Here is a 10,263-nt window from a genome sequence, read left to right as displayed (position 1 = left end):
TATCTTATGATGCCTCATGGCTTATGATGCTATCTGACCACTCTGGCGTTTGTCAAAAGGAATCCTGTCAAATTGGCTTAGTAAACATCCCTTACCCTTTAAAGTAGTTCTTTAGTAATTTTCAAGCAAGAACTCTCCCATATTTTGATAATCCTTCTTTGTAATGTTCAGCCCAATCTTCCCCATGAACACTCACCCATGCACTCAGGCACGCGCATGTGTACATCTTGGCGGCAGCCCTTCTGTCACTGCTGTTTTCCAGGTTGAACGCTATGTCCCACTCCCATTGTGGAACTCTTGGCATTCTCTGCAGTCCTCCTGGATAAAGCCTGTCTCATTATTTTAACAAGTATCAGGACACAATATTTGCTTTAATGTTCTCAGAGGATCTTACAATGTTCAAGTTGTCTTTCCGTAAAAGCTTTGCCTCAGACAAGATCAGGCACATCCAGGATGGCATGGACGTAACAGGAACTAGCAATCACTGACCATTAATATCCCTTAATATAAATGGATGCAGCTTACCTATAAAAAGACACAGGCTAATAGACTGGACACGAAAACAGAATCCATCCTTCTGCTGCACACAAGAAACACACCTCGCCCTCAAAGACAGACTTCGCCTTAGAGTAAAGGGTTGGGAAAAAAATTTCCAATCTAATGGACCTAAGAAACAAGCTGGTGTAGCTATCCTAATATCTAACAATATAGGCTTCAAACTAAAATCAGTCAAAAGAGACAAAGAAGGACATTTCATATTAGTCACATAATAAAGGCAATATACAGCAAGCCATCAACCACCATCAAACTAAACTGAGAGAAACTCACAGCGATCCCACTGAAATCAGGAACAAGACAAGGTTGTCCACTCTCTCCATATCTATTCAATATAGTTTTCGAGGTTCTAGTTAAAGCAATCAGACAACAAAAGATAAGGGGAGACAAAGCAAAAAAGAAGAAGTCAAACTCTCACTATTTGCTGATGATACAATTGTTTACATAAGTGACCCCAAAAATTCTACCAAGGAACACCTTACACTCATAAACACTTTTAGTAATGTATCAGGATATAAGATTAACTCAAAAAAATTAGTAGCCCTCCCGTACACAGATGATAAATGGACTGAGAAAGAAATGAGAAAACACCACCCTTCATAATAGCTACAAATAGCACAAAATATCTTAGAGTAACTCTAACCAAACAAGCTGAAACCGGTATGACAATAACTTTAAATCTTTGAAGAAAGAAACTGAAGAGGACACCAGAAAATGGAAAGATCTCCCATGCTATCGGTAGGCAGAATTATCATAGTAAAACTGGGCAATCTTACCTAAAGCAATCTACAGATTCAAAGCTATGCCCATCAAAATTCCCCCCCAAAAATCTTCATAGACCTCGAAAGAACAGTACTGAAATTCATATGGAAGGGTAAAAAACTCAGAATAGCCAAAACAATCTGATACAGTAAAGAAACTTCTAGAGGTATCACAATCCCTGACTTCAAATTCTACTACAGAGCTACAGTACTGAAAACAGCTTGGTATTGGCATAAAAACAGACAGGAGGACCAATGGAACTGAGTCAAAGATCCAGATATCAGCACACACACCTATGAACACCCAATTTTTGACAAAGAAGTAAAAAATACAAAATAGAAAAAAAGAAAGCTTATTTAACAAATGGTGCTGGTATAACTGGATAGCAACATGTAGAAAAATGAAAATAGACCAATATCTATCACCATGCCCAAACCCAAGTTCAAATGGATCAAAAGCCTCAACATAAAACCAACCACACTGATTTCATAGAAGAAAAAGTGGGAAAACATATTGGCATAAGAGACCACTTCCTAAATATAACCCAGTAGCACAGACACTAAGAGAAACAATCAATAAATGGGACCTCCTGAAACTGAGAAGCTTCTGTAAAGCAAATGACTTGATCAACAAGACCAAACAGCAGCCTACAGAATGGGAAAAGATCTTCACCAACCTCACATTAGACAGAGGGCTGGTCTCCAAAATATACAAAGATCTCAACAAATTGGTCACCAAAAGAACAAATAATCCAGTAGAAAAAAAAATGGGTACAGACCTAAACTGAGAACTCTCAATAGAAAAATCTAAAATGTCTAAAAGACACTTAAGAAAGTGTTCAACATTTTTAGCCATCATAGAAATGCAAATCAAAATAAGTCTGAGATTCCCTCTTACACCTGTTAGAATGGCCAAGATCAAAAACACTAATGACAACTTATGCTGGAGAGGATGTAGGGCAAAGGGAACACTCCTGCATTGCTGGTTGGAGTGCAAACTTTTATGGCCCCATTGTATATCAGAATGGCAATTTCTCAGAAAATTATGAAACAACCTTCCTCAAGACCCAGCAATACCACTTTTGGGTATATACCCAATGGATGCTCAAGCATACCACAAGGACATGTGCACAACTATGTTCATAACAGCATTATTTGTCATAGTGAGAACCTAAAAACAACCTAAATGCCCCTTGACCGAAGAATGGATAAGGAAAATGTGGTACATTTACACAATGGAGTACTACACAGCAGACAAAAATAACACATCTTGAATTTTGCAGGCTAATGGATGAATCTAGAAAACATCATATTGTGTGAGGTAACCCAGACCCAGAAAGACAAACATCATACACACTCACTCATACGTGGCTTTTAGACATAAAGCAAAGAAAATCAGCCTACAAATCACAATCCCAGAGAACCTAGACAACAATGAGGACCCTAAGAGAGACATACATGGATCTAATCTACATGGGAAGTAGAAAAAGACAAGATCTCCTGAGTAAATGGAAGCATGGGGACCATGGGAGAGGGTAGAAGTGGAGGGTAGAGGAAGGGAAGTAAGCAGATAAAAATTTTAACTCAATAAAATCAATTTAAAAATGTTTTTTAAAAAAAACTTTTCCTCAGAAACGCTGACTAGTTTAGAATTCGACTGACAGTGCTTTGCCAAATGTTGAATTTCCTTATAGTTTTTAATCTATACAAGATATATCAGGATGATAAAAATACAACCATCTTTCCTTTCTTTGACTTTCTTAATACAAATCAGAAAAACAGTCGAGTATATTTATCTACAAAGGCAATTATACCTAGGTCATATCTGTCAGGTGCAGTTACAGAAGCTGCCTGTCATACCTGATTTTGGCTTATCATTGAAGACAGTCTTAACCTTCACAGATCTCAATGCCTGTGTGTGGAGACCTGCCTCAGGTTCTCTGGTATTACTTAGCTCTGAACAAACTTGTGAGGTATACAACAGAGGATGTTTGATCTGTGAAATGTGTGGTTTCAGCAGCTATTTTCCGGCCTGTATAATAACTTCAGATCTTGTGTCCTCAGCTAAGAAAGGAGATGTGTGCACTGGTCAGAACGAGTCAAATTGAGCTCTTCTGTACAGTCTTTAAAAAGCAGTGTCATGTGAGCCTTGAACTCTGGTGTCACCAAAGCATAGGAGACAGGGGTCCTGCAGCAGTGAGGACTTCTTTATTGAAGAACAGCATCAGAAATCATAGAGGGGGGGCTGGAGAGATGGTTCAGTGGTTAAGAGCATTGCCTGCTCTTCCAAAGGTCCAGAGTTCAATTCCTGGCAACCACATGGTGGCTCACAACCGCCTGTAATGAGTCCGGTGCCCTCTTCTGGCCTGCAGACATACAGAATATTGTATACATAATAAATAAATAAATAAATAGATTTTAAAAAAAGAAAGCATAGAGGGTCACTTAAACAACATTGTGACGTCTTTCTCACCACAAACACTTCTCAAGTCAGTCTAACCACAATATCCTGGACTTTCACTACCCTAAATAAACTATTTCACTGTAAAGACAACGTGAGTCTAAAGATAGTTGTTAAAACCCCAATTAATATCTTAAATAGGAAAAGATGGAGCCATCATTCTTTTCATTTTGAGGAGACGTTAAAAACAAGCTGCCATAAGTGCAGTTTGTCTGGGGCCTTCTGGGGATACCCAGTATCTTGCAGTGGGAAGCCAGCCACATCAAACCATTGTGTTCAGGAGGACCAGTTTTTATTTCTTTTTATTTTTTTGCATAACCATGAAGTGATAGGAAAACTCACATCATCTATCCTCACCTTTGCTTTCTAACTTCGCATTGTGAACTTTTTTTTTTTTTTTCAGATAGATGTTTACTGTGTTGCCCAGGCTGTATTCATACTCCTGCTCTGCAGTAATTATCCCTGCTACAGCCTCCTGAACTGCTAAGATCATCGTTGAGTCAACTGTGTAGGCTCAGCTCCGTGACCAGTTTAAGCTCATTGCTTATCTAAGGAAGAAAAATGATTTAATATACATATATTATATTACATATAATATATATATATATAATTTCATGTTTCTGTTTTGAAATTTAGAGACTTGTAGGGTTTAGCCTCTTTCAGCTTGGGAACTTACTAGAAGTTCTGGGGACAGTGTACTTTAACTCTATGGATAGACATGTTATTTCATAAACTATAAAGCTTTGTAATAAACCAATGTAGGCTGCAACCTCTGTCTACTTTATTAGAACATTATCTGTAGATGACAGAATTTTTTTTAATGTTGTCCAAACCAGTATTAATATTTGAGCAGCAAAAACCAGTTAGAAAATGCTTGGGAGTTTAGGTATTTATAAAAGTCTTTGAGTCTTTAAATAAAAATCTTGGTTTTCATTTGTCTTGGGTAGAAAAACAATTCATACTTATTGCAAAACATTTAGACAATTTACAATGGTTTAAGGAGGTAAGGAAAGACCTTTTGTACTTCTATCATGTGAAAAATAATTACCATGGTGTTGTGGAAAGCTCCAGGTATATACTCTTACACAAACTATACAAACACATTTAAAAAACAAAATGACCACTGTATTAATTGGTTTTCTGTTGATGTGATAAAATACCAAGGCAAAACCACCCAAGGGAGAAAGAGTTTGTTTCAGTTTACAGTTCCAGAAGGATGGAGTCCACCTCGGAAGCAAAGACTTGGGAACCGCAAGGAAGGCATAGTGGAAGAAGCAGGCTGGCTGATCTCATTGTCATGTGTACACAGGAAGGTTAAATGGGGAGCATGGTCCTTCCATACAATGTCAAAGCCCAGTCCCTGTGTTGTACTTCCTCAACAAAGCTCTCCACCCTAAATGTTTCCATCATCTTCTCAAACATTTCCACCAGCTGGTGACCAAGTACTCAAATATGTGCATCTATGGGAGATATTTCTCACTCATACCACATACACATACAATAGGATGTTTTTGTGTGCCATTTTTATAAAATTTTATTATATAAATGAAAACACACCTTACAGTTTATAATTTTAAAAATTTGCTCAATTGTTAAACACTCAGAGTAAGCTAATTTTTCTCCTAGACACAGATGAATGATTATATATTATAATTATATAAGCATTCTAATATATATATAATATATGTATGTATTTTAAAATAACATATATAATTATATATCATATTTCTTATGACTATACCACTAATACATAACTAACCTTTCTTGTGAATTTTGCCTTTTTGTTCTTTTGCTTACAACAAATTCAGTGAAAATAATAAAGTGATGAATTCAAATAATTCCTTTCCTTTTGAATGTTAACGTGGACGTGTCCTGATTCACATGCAGTGCTTTCCGTTTCCCTCCAATGTTCCCATTTTTATCTCTCCTTCATGGGACAAAAGGTTGTATTTTTCTAGATTCACAGACCACTGGGCACCACTATTGTTTAAATATTTGTTAATGGGCTGGAGGAATGAATCGGCGGTTAGAGCGCTGGGTGCTCTATCCCAAAGACCAGGGTTCAATTCCCAGCACCCATCTGGCAGCTCACAACTGTCTATAACTCCAGTTCCAGGGAATCTGACACCCTCACACCAAGGTATGTGAAATAATAGTTTAAAAAAAAAGGACTGGACTTCTGAAAAAGAAAATTTGGGTCCTGGAGCGAGGAGCATAACGATATGAACATGATAATGTATGCACATAACAAAACTCCAAACACCTTGCTTTCAAATACCTGCTGAGTGATTTGTGTTATTTATTTCCATTTTAAGCTGCAATTTGTTAAGTAATAGCTCAGTTAGCACATTCATTTCGGGGCTCGGCAGTTAGGAGCACACTGTAGCTCCTGCTCCAGGATGATTTGACACTAACATCTCTGGTCTTTGTTGGGTACACACACACACACACACACACACACACACACACTAGTCCAGAAATAGATGCTTTTAATCATATGTTCATAGGGATGATGGCAGAAGCAGAGACAGCCCTGACTGGTGGTGAGATTATGGTTGTAAGATCCTGTGTGTACGAGACACATGTTCTACCACTGACCCATACAATGGGACTCTTCCTGATTCTGATTCTCATTAAGCATTTGATTAAAAGTGATTGTGACCAATGGGCAGTTTTTTTTAATATATATAATTCTTTTGTCAGAGGCATAAATCTTTGGCCCCCAAATGTTATCATTGTTGACAATTGATTAAAATACTTGTTGTAAAAACTTGAGCCTGGAATTAGGACCCGAGCATCGATTTATAAAGCCTGGAGCAACCCTGTGTGCTTGCAACCTCAGGTCTGTGCAGGTGGAAATAAGATGTACATTGGGGCTCACTGGCTGCCAGTCTAGTTCCAGGCTCAGGGAGAGACAATTTTTCATAAAAAAAAAATTAGACAAAGAGTGATAGGGAAGGACAAACACAGTTTTCCTCTGAATTCTGCAGTTGTGCCAATCCATGCATCCCTGTGTGCACCCGTGCATGTACACACATGTGCTCACACAAACACAAAGTTTTTATAATTTCATATCTATCGATTGTTCTAAAATTTTTGCAAGAAAAGATTATAAGATATGGGCTCCTAGAAACTGCTGGGCTGATCAACCTCAGAAGTGAGAACAGCTAACACTACCCCAAGAAATGAGAACAGATCTCAGCAGCACTAACACACTTAGAGAAAGATACACTATCTTTAGCAACTTGCAATAGCATCAGCCTTATCTTCAATATATCTTGCAAAATTGAAAGTCAAGAGAACCCACCAGCACATCACTGGGCTGCCTGGGTGGTTCAAAGTATAGTTCAGGCTAATAATTGATGCTCAACAACAGAGTCACACCATGAGATTTCAGGGTATTTTCCTCAATAGAGACATGACATCAAAAACATACAAACAAAATAGCAGTGAAGCAGGACTGAAGGACCCTTCTTTGCGCCTTTTGGACATCAGCATTCTACTGTTGTAGATGCCTTGTATATGTGTAGCAAAATGGGCAAACCGCTTGCCATATGTTGCTGCTCACATTTAACTGCCTGGACCTAGTTCAAAGTCAGGCAATTTCCAAGGACTGGCTTAACTTGTGATAGCAACAGTATCTTAGATAAGATTTCTATTGCTGAGATAAAACACTATGACCAAAAGAAACACAGGGAGGAAAGGGTTTATTTCATTTTATAACTTGTAGCCTGTTATCCAAGGAAGTAAGGACATTACCTCAGGGCAGAAACTGATGCAGAATCCATGGAGGATTGCTGCTTACTTGCTTGTTTCTTATGACTTTCTCAACCTTGTTTCTTATTGATCCTAACACCACCCAAGGGGGTCACAACCCACAGTGAGATTGGTGTCCCCAGGATAATCTGGTGGGGAAATTTTCTCAAATGAGGCTTGATCTTCCCAAATTACTCTAGCTAGTGTCAAGTTGGCATAAAACTATGGAGCACCAGTTAGCAGCAACATTTTATCTCACATGGTCTGAATGTGCAATGTCTTCAGAGTGTCATGTGACTCTCAACTTGGTCCCCCATGAGTGCTGTTGTTTGGGGGAGTTATGGAACCTATAGGAGCTGGAGCCTTGCTTGGAGAAGTGAGTCATTTGGTTTGGAGTTTGAGGTTTTATAGCTTCCTGTTCACTGTCTGTTTCTGACTACTGGTAATGCAACTGGCTGCCTCATGCTCCTACCACCATTCTTTATTGCCATAATGGATACTATCCATGATTAAACTGTGTACAAAGATAATCCCTTGTTCCACTAAGTTGCCTTTGGTGAGGTATTTGATCAAAGCAATGATAAACACAACTAACATACACAACCAACTGTCAAAAATAAGCAAATACTAGAAGGGGGAGAAGTCACGTTTACTCCTCAGTCACTGGCACATCCCTGAAGGACCCGGGGTCCACCTAAGTTAAGAGTTAAGAGGACTGTGAGTTCAACACTAACTTCACTTTTGGAACTGAATTCATCACCACTTGGTAGATTCACAGATGAGAATGCAACTGCTATCAAGTAAACGTTAATCTTAAAAATGGAAAAAGAGGCTGGGCAGTGGGCAAAGACATCTGTCACCATGCTCAACTACTTGAGTTTGATCCAGAGAACCAATTCCAGCAAATTGTCTTCTGATCTTCATGGAGCATTATAATATGTGTGAGTACATAAGATAAATATGATTTTTAAAAATAAATACAAAATAATAGACAACTGTTCAAGAAAGGTCAACATTAACAAAGGCCTGTAGCTTTGGGTTTACCACTGAAATAAACCTTAGATGTATTCCAGCATTTGATTAAAGTGAACTTTAGTAGTTATTTAAGGAGAGCCAGTCATAGGTCTCATGATTATCAGATGTCTCTGAGCTTTCATAGTCTATAGAAACTTCCATTGTGTGTTCAGACACACTTCCCAGCCACAGTTGTCTCCTTATCCCTTACATAATTTTAGATTATGGACTCACCCATTCATTCCACAGTTCTAGGGCACTCCCAATGCTGGCCAGGCATTCAAAAAACACATTTATTTTCTCTTTATCTATTTCCCTTAGAGACTCTGTTATTCCTGCAATATTATCTGTATACCTAGAAATAACATAGATAAAGATATGGATGTACCTTTGATTTTTGCCCTAATCCATCATTTGCCCTGTGCAAAGTTGCTTTCATTATGTGTGACTTTTTTATTGAATATCTTGTGCAAGTGTATCTCAACTATACATTTTAATAATAATGTCTTTTAATATTTTGATTAGAAAAAGACTCACAGAGAAGTTTTACAGGTAGTGTTTTTTTGAGACTCTGACATAAGCCTGGGTTGGAGCTGGGGTGGTAATTCATTTGGTAACAAGCTTGTCTTGCAGTCAAGAGGACCTGAATTTGATACTCAGAATCCATTTAAAAATATAGAGCCAGGTGAGGTGACAGGTACTTATAATCCTGATGTTGTTGGAGTATACACAGGAGGATTATTTTCGCTCACTGACTGTCAACTTACTTTGTTTGGCTACTGAGTTACAGGACAATAGGAAATTTGTCTCAAAGGCCAAGGTGGAGAGCCTCTGAAGAATGACAGATGAAGTTGATTTCCTACTACCACTTTACATGTGTGCATCCTCATTCACTTGTATACATGAACACATGCACACATACAGACTAATAATAATAATACGTGAAAAGAATGTGTACATTCTTAACCATGTGAAGATCTGATTTACCACTAATAGTCCCAGTATATTTCTAAAATTATTTGAGACTGATAAAATATTTCAATGCGGTAAGGAGCTTGTTGGCAAGTCTGAGACCTGAAGTGATTCCCTGGGACAAAAGACACAAATTTGAAAGCAAGCACACACACACACACACACACAGAGAGAGAGAGAGAGAGAGAGAGAGAGAGACAGAGATAGAGACAGAGACAGAAACAGAGAGAGAGAGAGACAGAGAGAGACAGAGAGAGAGAAAGAGAGAGAGAGAGGACTGCATTTGAATACTTTTCCCTCAGATTATTGAATGTGAAGTCAATGTCACCACTGATCATACTTAAAGCCAATTCTCCCCTGGGAGAAAAAATGGGAAAGATACTATACACACACATACACACACACACACATTGTTTTGTGCTATTTACAAAAATACCTGGCCCTTTTTCCACAGAGGATGCTCATGCTTGCATGGGGACTTGCTAACGCATCACTAAGAAAAGGGGCTTGAAGAACTTCACAGTGTGCACCTTTCCCTTGGTGACAGTCACACAGCATCAGACTGTTATGGCCTGAGATAGTTTTTACTGGAAGTCCTTGACAGGAAGGAAAAGTATATAGGAAGAAAGCACAAAGTGACACATTTACACAGTAATCGCCTTTGGTTTTCTCTAATGTCTTGTGGCTGGCTGCCTTGGACCCTCTCATCTAGACACGTGTAGAAGCATCTCCAGCCCTGCATAG

Source organism: Chionomys nivalis, chromosome 5 (assembly GCF_950005125.1).
Source record: "Chionomys nivalis chromosome 5, mChiNiv1.1, whole genome shotgun sequence".
Taxonomy (NCBI): Eukaryota; Metazoa; Chordata; class Mammalia; order Rodentia; family Cricetidae; genus Chionomys; species Chionomys nivalis.
The sequence above is the reverse complement of the archived record's forward strand: the minus strand, read 5'-3'. Positions refer to the sequence as shown.